This window comes from Magnolia sinica, chromosome 6 (assembly GCF_029962835.1).
Source record: "Magnolia sinica isolate HGM2019 chromosome 6, MsV1, whole genome shotgun sequence".
Taxonomy (NCBI): Eukaryota; Viridiplantae; Streptophyta; class Magnoliopsida; order Magnoliales; family Magnoliaceae; genus Magnolia; species Magnolia sinica.
Window position 1 is genome coordinate 758075 of NC_080578.1, and position 13896 is coordinate 771970.

At 39.7% G+C, this 13896-nt stretch overlaps 2 long non-coding RNA genes across 6 annotated transcripts; one reads left to right on the forward strand and one right to left on the reverse strand.

Annotated features, from left to right (window-relative positions):
• Nucleotides 1-912: 912 nt before the first annotated feature.
• LOC131247862 (uncharacterized) lies at nt 913-2959 on the reverse strand. Of its 2 annotated transcripts, XR_009172071.1 has the most exons (4): nt 2903-2959; nt 1865-2092; nt 1086-1665; nt 913-1010 (listed from the first exon to the last, which is right to left on the reverse strand). It is a non-coding gene; the product is annotated as an uncharacterized LOC131247862 (long non-coding RNA). The 2 variants fall into 2 exon arrangements; XR_009172070.1 differs by having other exon boundaries at nt 933-1665.
• Nucleotides 2960-6277: 3318 nt separating this feature from the next.
• On the forward strand, nt 6278-7870 carry LOC131247861 (uncharacterized). Of its 4 annotated transcripts, none has more exons than XR_009172068.1 (3): nt 6278-6418; nt 7321-7413; nt 7626-7870. It is a non-coding gene; the product is annotated as an uncharacterized LOC131247861 (long non-coding RNA). The 4 variants fall into 4 exon arrangements; XR_009172069.1 differs by having other exon boundaries at nt 7321-7383; nt 7610-7870; XR_009172067.1 differs by having other exon boundaries at nt 7321-7383.
• The last annotated feature ends 6026 nt before the right edge of the window (nt 7871-13896 follow it).

Here is a 13896-nt window from a genome sequence, read left to right on the forward strand (position 1 = left end):
AGGATGGGACTCGCATGATGAATAGACCAGGAGACAGAAGCAAACTGCATATTGATTAGAGATTAGCTAGATTCCTTGCTACTTTCAATTGGTATTGTAATTTCAGCAAGATTGATCAGAAGCATTCATGAATATAACCTCAACATTCTTTTCAAATGCAGATTGGGCCCTGCATATCAAATGCAGAAGCTTGATATCTATAACAGATCAGATTAAATAGACAAAAACTAAGATTTCTAATTAACGATTAACCTCCATATAAGTCTGGAGAATTTCCTTCTCCATTCTGAATGGAACACAGAGAATGCTTGCATGATCTGATCCAAGTACTTTCTCAAGATGTTGATTGCAAGTAGTACCGACTGCATCAGGTAGTAGTCCAGTCACTTGTGTTCCATAGCAAAAAAGAAAAAAAAAAAAGGCATCATGAGGAAGGTAAAAACAAATGAGAATTAGAAATTAGAAGAGAAATCTCATGTTTCTGGCTTCTCTGGACAGGGTGAAACCAAAACCTGGAAATGGAAAGACTCTATGGAACCCTTAAATGTGGAAAATGACATCAGCAGGGGAGGAAAAACATTTCCTTATGGATGTTTGTTTTGCACCATCATTTCAATGGAAATCTAAAGGTCAAAGGTCAATCAGTAGAGTTGTCCCTCGTAACCATGGAATCTAGATTTTTTAACAAGATTTTTGTGGTGTGTTTCTCAAACACAGGAATCTGTCACACAAGGGGAATTCATTTGCTTTTCCATGGTTGTCCATAGTTCTCTCTAAACAAACAGGAAATGGAAATTTGTGATTCCCTAACTTTGGGCAAGAAATGATTTCTTATGGGTTCCATGATAAGGGAGAATCAGGATATTGGATAACATGGGGCCAATCCAGATGCAAATTGTCATCATGAAACTTACAATGAGAATTTGAGGCATGATATCAAGGCCTTGCTGCTTTATTCTGAGAAGCATCTCATGCTCCAATGCACGAACTTGATCCAAAACATAAACAACCTGCAGAAAGAACAACTCAACAAAATGACATTCTAGAGGTGAAAGAGTAGATGCAGTCTTTAAAAGGGAATATACCTGGCCCCCGGTATTGGGCAATCCCATAACATTAGATTGGGAAAATGACCCATGGGGTGAAAGGAAAAAGGAAAATAGGCATCTTCAGTACTTGTCATCAAACTCTGAATAGGGTGTCTCTGGAGGGAGCCTCGACAGATATTCCTCTGCATTCTTCATAATTGATTGGAGAGCATTAAGACTCTGAATTTTTTCATTCAACATCATTGTCTGCACAACATAATCAAGTGTTAAATGCATTTAAATTGCTACATTGCAATTTTTTATTACTCTTAAACCTTCATGACAATATATTAAATCTGGATTTCTGAGGTTGTGGACATGACAGGAGTGGATGAGACATGGAATGTTAAAATCTCCTTTCTCAATTCCCTTCCAAAAGGACATTACCCAGCTTCTAATTCCCTTCCTTCATGAAGGTCTCCCAATACATTCTCACCTAGACACCTTCTCTTTCTCGGTAAAACACTGTCTTTTGATGGCTACAATTGGTTGCACGGTCGAGCAGTTGTTGATGCCAACAAATAGAACAGATGCGTACATGGCTCCAATAATGACGGTTAGATCATTTGCATTTTCCCTGCACCATAACTACAAAGTTCATGGTTTTGTACTCATGAATACTCGAGTAAATAAAAAAATTTTGTTTAAGATTCTCATGAACTACCTAATCATTTAATGGGACTGCACACATGAAATGATCACTATAGGAGAAACATGGCCACATGGGAGGCTGAAATTTTTCTTAAAACATTTGAAATAGAGGAAGTGATGCTTACCTTTTTGTGCCAACCCGCCAAAAGATCATGCCAAGCATGAGGGCAGCAACTAAGGTGAAGAAGTATTGGGCGAGGTTATAGTCAGGGCTTCTCCAATATGTCAACCATTGCTTCCAAAGACATGATTTGAACTACCCGAAAGTAGACTGAGAATATTATGTGGGGAAATAGATATCTTCGGCTCCTGGGGCAGGAGTGCTTAGCTCCTTAACAAGTGCTTTATTTCTCCTGGAGATAATCACAAGGTGCACATTAGCACAAATGCAACAAAATTTTATACAATCACATGGAGGTTAAGTTGATTGCAGGGTTGTCTTCATCTATCTGTGAGATAAAAATATACAATCAGAGTGCTGCAATGAAGTACTAAGTTCTTCCATCTAATAACTGAAAATGATAGTCACATGGATGTGTAAGAAAAAAGTTTCTTAGATGCACTTGAATTCATCAACATAAGAAGAGTTTGATTCACACATCCAGGAGCCTTTTCTACTTGGGTTGATTCCAAAGGTGACCAATCAATTGCATGCATTTTTGAGATTAGTAGTGCTCTTATTAGAAAACCAGTTTCCTTCTCTGTGTATGTTTGAAAAATGATTCAGATTGATGTCCACCACATTGATTCTGGTTTTGCTCATCCGAGATTCAAAAATTATTTTACCTAAGAAATTGTCATTATTACGATCCTTCAATAAAAAACAAAGGAGATTATAGTTCACTTAATGATACAACTGCAAGGACTTGTAGTGCTCAGCAAAATCAATTCCCAATCGAACTTCAGCGGCAATTGAGGTTGCTTCTAGCATCCATGTTGCCGGATTGTATTTCTCTTTTATTTTTGGGATGCCAGGAATCTCCTACATGATGTAAACCAATGGAAGCTGAGTCAAATCACCATCTTTTTCTCTTTCCATTTTTATTTTTCTCTATTCTTCTAATGATTGTCAAAATTAATACTTCATGTATGTCAGATTTTGTGTGCAAATGATCAATACAATAATAATGATGATGACTGTAAAATGGGAAAAAGCGTCTTACTGCAAAGTATTCGATTATCTTCTGAGAATTCCGGCCCAAAGGTCCAGAGTATATCACGATATACTCGCCCTCCTCTTTTCATCAGTAGAAGCTGTTAAATTCCATAAATTTCAAATGTTGCATAAATATTACACTCCAAAACTTTTAACTATATGGGTATGGCAGAGAAAGAGAGGTAGATTAGTTACCTCATCGAAAGCTTCAAAGATGTCAATGCTAGGTTGATGGATTGTGCAGACAACTATTCTTCCTGTATCAACCGTGTTCCTTACAGTTCTAATGACAATGGCCGCTGCCTGATGTTGGTTTTTTTTTTTTTTTTTTTTTTGGAGTTAATAAACGGTTCAGATTGATCGATTGGACTATCCAAGTGAACATATGCAAGTACATTATACCTTAGTGCTCAGATAGTACCAGAGCATCTCTCTTTAATATCAATTTTATGTCCAAGCCCATCCATCTGTTTTTGAAAAATCTTCACGGTATCAGAATCCAATCACCACCAAAACCCATTTGATGAATCCAATCACCAACAAAACCCATCTGACGAATCCGACGATTCCCCATCCCCCAAACCTGTTGCCCCCGCCCTTTCAACACCCCCCTAAAACCCATTCCAGCGCCCTTCCTCAATTATGGTGAACCCAATCCGTTTCAAAACCCATCTCTGCTAGCAACCATCCAAAAATAAAAGAACACAAATAGAAAAGAATGGGAAAAAAAAACACACCCTACCTCAAACCTTCCGTGCACACCCCTCTCTGTTCTGCCCCCACCTGCAGACCAGACAATGCTCCACCTCTCGGACCAGCGCTCCCTTCTCCCTCAGCCTGTGGACCTGACCCACGTTCAACCTCTTGACCAGGAATCAGGACTGGACTGACTGGACCAGACCAAGTCTCTTCTTGATGTTGGTTCATCCATGAAGATGACTGAAGGGTTAGCGACAAGCTCCATGGCTATTGTCAACCTCTTCCTTTGTTCTGTCGACAAACACCATTAAATATATAAAAGCATATTTTAAAAATACATTGTTAGAAAACCTAAAACCAAGCCATTACACGCAAGAACACAAGAGATTAATCTAACAAATATCCAGTGAATACAATGAGGAAACTGCGATTCTAAAGAAAATGCGATTCGATGGCGGATCCAAACGGAACAGATTTCAGAAACAGAGAGAGAGAGAGAGAGAGACTAACCGTTCTTCTTCTTCTTCTCCTTCTCTTTCTTGCGGCGAAAGGGGGTTTTGAAAACCCTAGCGAGAGAGAGAGGGGTTGGGAAACAGAAAGAGGGGAATGCGGCCAAGAGACAGGGAGAGGGTGAAGGAGAGTGCGAGATCGAGAGAGGGCGAGGGAATGGGAGAGGCGGAATGCGAGAGAGAGAGAAAGGGTGAGGGAGCCTGGGAGATAGATAGAGGGGTTGGGAGATGGAGAGAGGGGTCGACGCAAACACTTCTGGGATGTAAGCGCGCGGGAGATAAGGGCGGATGTGCGAAAATTTTGTTTTTAAGGGGAGGGGCGCGTGACGGACGGCCCTTTAAGACAGTGGGTTTTAGGACCGTGGGGCCCAGCGTGATGTATGTTATTTATCCACTCCGTCCATTAGTTTTAAAGTATTATTTTAAGGGTTGACTCAAAAAATGAGTCAGATCCAAGCTGTAAGAAGATGACACAATATATTGACAACAGAAATTTAATTTTTATTATTTCTTATAGTGTGGTCCATTTAGACCTTTAATTTACATAATTTTTAGGCTCATCCACTAAAATTATATATCAGAATTTATGGGCGGATTAGATCAAATACATATATTCCAATGGGCCTCATGGAGCCCCTTAAGTACCATCAATATCTAATAAGGTTTATGTGAGGATATAAGTTTTAGCTACAGATCAATCAGGTTTTCGCTACGGATTAAATCTGTAGTATAATTGCTACAGATTTAATCCGTAGCTAAAAGCTTTCAAAATTTGTAGCCTTTGCTTAATTTTTTGGTACTCAGAGCCTACCACTGAGGTAAGGACTAAGGACTCAAACCCTCAAATCTGCCTAACTATACCAACATAGACTTCAACACGCTATAACGGATCAAGTTTTTAATAGACTTTGGCACACTTTAATAGCCTCCATCATATTTTGATAGACTTGGGCAAACTTTGACAAGCTTCCATAAACCCTAATACACTTCATCACATTTCTACAGCCTTGGGCAAACTTTGTGCACCAAGTCTCTCAAAGTTTCTGAAATCTGTTATATGCCAAAGTCTTAATTAGTATGCCAAAGTGCATTGAGGTCCACCAAAGAATGCCAGATTTAGCAAAGGAGTCCACAACTGTAGTGGGAAGCACAGACATGGATTGCATGGTGACCCTGCCACCATGTGCGGAGTTAGAGTTGGGCAAGGGATGACTCAACTCGTCCGATTCGTTTAGACTTGACTTGACCCAAACTGAGTGGGCGAGTCGATCCGAACTGAGTAGACTTCGAGTTTGGGTCACCCAGTAACTCGACTCGACATGAAATCTAACTTGGTACTGACTTGACTTGATCTGAAGCGTATCTCGTACATTAAAAAAGAAATCCAGATTTGACATTTCAGATCTGAGAATGTCGTGTGGCTGATGGAGAGGCTACGATTTTAGCAGGTGCACTTAGGTTTTGAGCTGTGATTTCATCCTGCGGATACCTGCCACACCTGACCGACTCGATGTTGACTCGACCCGACTCGATATTTGTGCTTTGGTCGAACTCGGTCCGAATTAGTTCAGGCCATACTCGGACTCGAATCGGGTCAGGCATGTTGGACTCGATACTGAGTTGAGACGAGTTTGGATCAGGTCTATTTCAAAATTGGGTCGAGTCGGGTTAGTCCTAAATCGGTCTGACTTGACTCTATGCCTAACACTTGATGGAGTGCGGATTTGGTGAGCCCATGACAGTGGGGCTACCTTGATTTTTGTGTTGTACATCCACACCATTTATCTATTTTGGTAGCTCAATTCTTAGGGCATTAACTAAAAAAGGAAGCATACGAAAGTTTTAAGTGACCCATGCCACAAGAAACAATGGCGTTGAACACCCACAATTAAAAACCTATTGCTGCTCACCGTAGTATTTATTTACCATCTAACCAGTGGAAAATGTCACACAGATATAAATGAATAAATTAAAAACATAAGAATCAGCTTGATAAAAATGTTTTGTGGCTTACAAGAAGTCTTTAGCGGTAGCATTTTATCACTATGGTCTCACATGAGATTGTCTGCTTCACGTTTGAGGCATTCCATCATAACTATCCTTTGAAACAAAAATCAAGCCCGGTCATGAATGACTGACTTGGACTGACAACTTTCAAACGTGTTTTACGTTCTCATCACTGAAACTGCACCTGGGGCAACTGAGACTCTCATTATAATATCGGGAACACCTAAACAGACCCATGCTGCACAGAGCCTGCTTCAAGCATTTGTAATGAGCGGGACAGCCTCCCTCTGATTTGCCGTAGTGGACAGGTAACCTTCCTTGCATTCTTCCTGTTGTATCAAAGAAAAACCCTTTTCCGTGTTTGGAAAGCTGACTGGAATGGATTTTTGTCATGGTTGGTTGTTCTGTTTGCATCTTCAGTTATTTTCAGGTTTTGACCCTTTCAATACAATTCTAGGCGTAACCTGCAAGCATTTCTTAGCTTTAAACAAACCATTTTAACAGTCTCTAGGATGCTTTTGTAGTACATCAGTGAATTTGCTCTGATTAGTCCATTTTTTTGCCACATTTTGTAGGTGGAATATCAATTATCCATTCATTCATACATGTGAGGCTCATGTATGATTTGACTGGCCCATTTTGGCCTAAGCTGTATTCATCATCGCCCTGCCTCATGGACTTCCTGAATACTTAGCAAGTGTGCCAAAAGCACATCCATCTTTCCTAAATCTAATTTTCTCCAAAAGTCAGGTGGGCCACATTGCAAGAAATAATAGGGATTGGACACTCACCATTGAAAAGTTATTGGGGCTCACAAAATTAAGTTTAAGACAAGGCTGATATTTGTGTTTTCTCTTCATCCTTGTGGACATCACCTGATGAATGGGTTGGATGGAACATAAATAGAATGGTGGGCTCCATAAAGGTCTTATTGATGGTGTTTCCATCCTCTAGTATTTCTTGTGGTGTGGCCCACCTAGGTTTTATTATCTACCTAGTTTTTTTATTAACTCATGGACTACCATGACTTGACAAAACTGATGGATGAAGTGGATGTCACAAGGACATTGAGACTTTCTGATCTTTGTTACATCTAAAAAATGTATCCTCCTAATAACTATGGTCTAAAGAGATTGAGACTTCTTAAGATCCATCAGCAACAAGTATTCCATGTTGCAGCTTTCCTTTAACAATTTCATGCTTCTAGTAGGAATTATGGAGCTGCATCCAGGAGAGATCAATAGCATCCCAAGTAAAGCACGCATAGAAATTGGTATGCCTCCTCTTTGGTGAATAAAATTCAGTGAGACCCAGGATAATTTTAATATTTGTGATTTTGAAGGAGAAAAAAAAGATATGGGTTTAGTAAGGATTCCTTCATTGAAATTCTGTTTTCTGTATAAGATGCCTTCATTAATTATATGGCGATTAATTATCTTTGATTCCTAGCATAATAGTTAGTATGACTTTAAGTTACCAATTAATTTCAATTTCTATAGTTATTTGTATTCTTAGGTGGGAAGCGCCTTGTTCCTATGGGTCTAGGAGATGATGATCAATGCATTGAGGAGGGAGCTTCACACGCCATCTCCGGAAAGCTATAATTTAAAGTGCTAGCCTTTACTGTAGCTTATTTTGTAAATTTGATTTTGCAATGAAACATCTTCAAGCACATTATTTTCTTATGTTTTTCTTTGGATTAATCTCTATTTTGATGGAATGTAATAAACTTCTGTTAATTTATTTCCCTTGATCTTAAATTCTGTGTTTATCTAGGTTTAAAATTGTTCCTAAAATTCAGTCCTAAAATCTGACCGTTGGCAATGTTAAGAAGGTCTAAAACCCTTTTTAAAATTTCGTTCCTAAAATATGATTGATGGCACCAGAACGGTTTAAAACCGTTCCTACAATTCCATCTTTGAAATTGGAAATTGTACCCAAACCGGTTCCGAACCGTTCCCGTTTCTGTGACGTCTCATTTAGGAACGGTTGTAAACCGTTCCTGAAGCATTTAGGAACGGTTAAGAACCGTTCCTAAATGACGATTTTGGTGTAGTTCATAGGCATGCATCATGACGTGTACGTCACATCTACTTAAGTAGTTGCGACGTTTCACCCATTTCACCATACGGAGCAGAAAAAGGACAGTTGTTTGTACAGTTGGTAGCAATGAAGGTAGTGGGAGACAAGGATAAACAGTAGCTGGATTAATGTTCAGCAGCTGGGCCATGACTCCCAATTTATATCAAATAATATCACCTGATTTGGCATTGCAATGGTAACTTATCAAATGTCTACTGTTGAAACCTTCTCAGGTCCACCCTGATAATTTATATACCATCCAAAAACCACTAATAATATCATTCCCACTAGAATGAAGTGAAAAACAGAAATATTAGCTGATTCAAAACTTGTATGGGGCCATGAATGTTTCAATGCTGGGTGTGACCCACTTGACCTTAACAGGAGAATTTCTCGTAAACATTGTGGTGATAACTTTGGCCCATAGGAACTTGCTGTGGGCGAGGGGCACAGATAACTTGGGTCACTTTCCTAAGCCAATGCATTTTATTAACAATCAAATATCCTAGTTACAATAGGAAACTGACAGCCACATCAGACTCAAAATCTAACAACCGAATTAAAATAAAATTTTTTTTAAAAAAATAATCTAAATACGACTCTATTAATTGGAAGCAACACAGAGAGAAATAATAGGCAAAGGGAACCCCAAATATCTGCCAAACGGCTGAATTGTTGTAGACGAAAAGTATGGAAAGCTTCTCATAGCACTGTTAATGCCGATTTTACGGCGGATTTTACCTTTTTCTTATGTGGATCTTACTGTGGATTTTACAGAGGGTTTTGTCCTTTTGTGCTCTTCATAGACCTTTCTACCGTGCATTTGCTGCTGTCACGTGGCATTTGTTCTTGTTGTGTCTCTAACAGACCAGTAGCATCATCTTTGAGAAATTTACGACTGTGGACCCCACCTTTTATCCAGTGGTTTTTACGAAGCAATACAAACCTAACATACGCACTTAGACCTCCTCGTACGCACACCGAATTTGAGGACGAAAATACCCCCTGCCTTCCTCGTGCTGGCGTGCAGAGACGGGCGCTGACGGACGGTCTGGCGATGGGAACTCAGGTGGGGCCCACTGTGATGTTTGTGGGAAATCCTCCCCTTCTAAGTTCATTCATAGGGTCACGAAGACCTGGATGAAGAGGAAAAACAAATTTCATAATGATCCAAAACTTCTGTAACCCCTGAAAGGGTTTCAATGGTAGACGTTCAATTTCCCACTGCCTTTTACAATGTGGTCCACTTGATAGTTAAATCTATCTTATTTTTCGTCTAAAGCCTTAACATGAGCTTACCAAATAGATGGACGGTTTGGATATAACACAGACCTCATGATGGGACCCACGAAAGCAACCAAGAAAAAAAAAAAAAAGGCACTGGCGGCAGTGCCGTGGCTGTCTGGCAGTTTATTTTATTTTATTTTTATTAACGGAGAGAACTTTTTCTCTCTTACATTTTTCTCTAATACATAATTATGTCAATATGTATATATGTATATAAAAATATTTTTCTATCTTTTAATTCATTTCTTTGTCTATTTATTAAACAAGCATATCTCTTAAATTAGTATTTTTTTTTTTCTTTTTTTTTTTTACACATGCACACACACCCCCATGCACTCACACTAGTGGAATTTCACCACGTATGGATACTCGAACGCTTGATCGGGTGTTGAAACTCCTAAGAGTCTACCACCCGAGCAAGAGTAAGAATCCTAAATTAGCGGGGCAAGCATGAAAATTAGTGGGGCAAGCATGTAAATGAGCGAGGCAAACATGAAAATCAGCAGGACAAGCATGAAAATGAGTGGGGGAAACTAGAAAATCAGCGGGGTAAATTGAAATATGAGCGGGGCAAACTAGAAAAACAGTGGGACAAACTGAAATATGAGCGGGGCAAACTAGAAAAATAACGGGGCAAACTGAAGTATGAGCGGGGCAAACTAGAAAAACAGCGGGACAAACTAAAGTATGAGCGGGGCAAACTAGAAAAACAATGGGAAAAACTGAAATATGAGCGGGGCAAACTAAAAAATGAGCGGGGGAAACATGAAAATGAGTGGGGGAAACATGAAAATGAGCGGGGCAAACTAGAAAATCAGTAAGGCAAACTAGAAAATCAGTAAGGGAAACATAAAAATGAATGAGGGAAACTAGAAAATTAGCGGGACAAACTGAAATATGAGTATGGCAAACTAAAAAAACAGCAGGGCAAACTAAAATATGAGCGGGGCTGTAACACCCGTACTTTTTCTTTAATGGTGGATACTTGATCCCACCATTCCTTATGATGTGGCCCACTTGAGCATTGGATTGCCCTCATTTTGGGGCCCTCGCCCTAACTTGACCCGACAAGACTGATGAACGGTGTGGATTTGTCACATCATTCCTGTAGGGCCCATTCGCTAAAATAAATAAATAAATAAAAGGAAAAGCTTCTTTTGCAGTGACGTGCAAAAGCACGTCACCTCTCCCCACTCTTGTTGATGGTCAAATATTGCATATCAGACCCCAGTTATTGCCTGGGTTTACGAACATGATATTGATTAATGGCTCATTTTAATTGTGTTTGTAATGCAAGGTGAATTTACGAGCGTGGACTGGAAAGGATGTTAAAAGCATGGATTTAATGCTCAGGCATCACCAAGGCATTGGACATGACTCCAAGGGACCGAAATCGAAGGATTTACATGCCAGATATCCGAGAAAATTATGCCATTCACTTTAAATGAGCCTGAAAATCGTTCAGATTGCAAGATCACAGGGTTTCCACCATCCGTTTGGCTCAAAAATTTATATCTGGCCTGAAGACCATAAATCAACCATACACGTCAAATTTCAGCCATTGGATCTCTGTAGAAGTGGCCCAATAGATAGATCAGCCCCTTTAATTCTTAAGTGGGGCCCACCTAATCACTGGATATGCTTCAGTTTTGGAATTAATGTCTTAAAGTAAATGAGGAAAGGAATGGTTGGAGCGGATTTTTTATATACATCAAGGTGGGACCCACCTTACACGGTGCATGTACACAGTACACGTGCACTGGATGAACACTGCACCTAAGGAATCGGTCAACAGAAGCTTGGACCGATCTTTCCTAAAAGGAATTTAAATTCCTGTTTTGCCGCCGCTGAACAGAGATTGCGGACGGGTTTTCGTGGGCCACCAGGACTGACCTATTGGAAAATCCAAGCCATCCACCTTGTTACCCATCCAAAACCGACCGTCCCCTGTCCCACTTCTTGATTTCCTCGGAGGTTACATGCCCATGAAGGTTTAGACGCAGGACGAATGACAGTAAGAAAGATTCTGTGGGCTACACTCAAACCTATCCAAAACAGTCCATTCCAGACCAGTTTTTTGATGTAATTCCAATGAATGGAGTAGATTTCCTCACTAATGTTGATCATGGGCCCCATCAGCAGCTCAGCGCAGTTTTTGCGCAGACAGAGCATCCAAGCAGAGCCCGGACGCTGCCGACTACCGTGGCCCACTGTGTGATCTTGATCGTGGCCGGAATAACCATCCGTACCGTCCAAAATGTCCACAGGGAGGCCATAACCTTGTCTAAGAAGTCTGTTTTGAGAGATCTTGATGGCTAGTCTCTCACACTCGGCCCAAACGCAGGTTGTCTTGCGTTATTGCGCGTTGCGGCCGCGAAACATGTTGCATTGTGTAAAGAGAGTCGGTTCTCCACCGACTTCAGCACGCATCGCCTCTTGTGCGTGAGGACCCTCCAGCCGACCTTCACAGTTATAAAAAGAAGAGAGAGTGAGAGAGAAATTTATTCAATTCTTTAGCGACGTGAGCACAAGAGAGAGTAGTAGTTAGAGTTTGGTTCCTTTTATTTTTATTTATTTATTTTTTCTTTTTTAGAGTTAGCTGCATCATGGCAGGCTAAACCTCTTAGCTAGGGCTAAGAGGTGAAGCTTGTGGCATGATGGGAAGATTTTACAGTTTTATTCATGTTGAACTTGTTATTGATTGGTTTGATTTTTAGGAATGCTTTAGTTTTTAATGGTTTATTGTGACTGATATTCAGTAGATCTGCGATGGCTTGAGTATTTCCTTTTCATTATTCTGATTATGCGGTTAGGAAGTCCTATTGTTCACCAACATCTCCTGGGCATGGTTGGATGACGGAACTCTTCCTGACATTCATACATCTCTCTGATTGGCTGTGGATTAGTTTAACTCTGTTGTTTACTTTGTCTCATGGGCATGGTTTTGTGATAGAATCCATTCTAATTTACATCCGTCTTATCTCTTTTAGACTAGATCAAAAGAAGTTCAGATTTAATTTTCATGGTATATCTTCCAACTAGATGAAGATGAGACTCGAAGTTCAGTTGAGATCATGAATCAAGCATAGATCTCCCTGATCTCTACAAGTGGATCCTCTGAATCCCTAGTTTCCTTTCTCTGAATTCCTTAAATTTTAAATTAGTATTTCATTATTATTTCTTAAAATCATTCGATTTAGATTTCATCTTAATCTAGTTCTAGTTCCAGTTCTAGTGAGTTTCAGATTACATACAGGTTTCAGTCCCTTGGGATTTGACCTCGGTCTCACCGAGTTTATTACTACATCACAACCCTATACTTGGGGAGTGAACAAATCTCTGTTGGACTCTCTCTCTTTCTTCTCCTTCGGCAAACATGGTGGATCCTACACCCATCTTGATTCAAACTGCACGCTTCTTTCTCCATCATTCTCACATTACAACATCCGGACTGTTCAAAATTCATTGGGATTATCCTCAACACCATAAAATACTCCAAGAATATCATGTCGACAACTTGAGTTATTAATTGATTTCAATTAATTATCGTTATGTGCTCAAATTGCAATTAATTCCTTATTATTACATGATGAATAATGTATTTGAATTTATGGGTGCTCTGCCCTGAAATGATCATTATATTTTTATGGGTGCTCTGCCCAGGGTTATTCCCCAAAGGATCGGCACGGTATGGGTGCTCTGCCCAAGGTCATACCCGAAAGGATCGGCATGGGTGCTCTGCCCTGGGTGATTCCCTAAAAAGATCAACACACACAGGTGCTCTGCCCTCGGTATTTACCCTAAAAGTCTATTCACCAGGTGCTCTGCCGAGGGTCATTCCCTAAAAGGATCAACACTGGTGCTCTGCCAAGGGTCATTCCCTAAAAGGATCAACACACACGAGTGTTCTGCCCTGGATTGAACCAAAAAGGATTTTAAATGACTGTATTATCTTATTTTGTTATTATGAAATACAAATTGTTATTATTATCATGTAAAATGCCGATTTAATCCTCGTAATTGATCTTATTTCTTTTATTGAGTTGTATTGGTGTTAGCATAAAGTTTTCAATTTTAGGAATGATTTAACCCTACGAATCGTCGCGCTCACACCCATATAGACTGTTTTGCAGGGTTTGTATTTGAAGAATCGGTTGGGCAAGATTGGAGACTTTTATAGTTGTTTATTTAGAAATTAATTAAAATTCATTGTATGTTGTTATTAATTATTTTTGAATGTCAATGTAATTAAAGATTTAAGGATTGATTAGTTGACAATATTTAATGACAATGATTAATATCCTTTTAGTTGCTCTGATTGCCTTGATAAAGCATGAAATAATGTGGGTTGCGATATATATTTTATTTAAATACAACTCATAGTCCTGAAATTCGGGTTCGGGCCTGGCCAACTCGG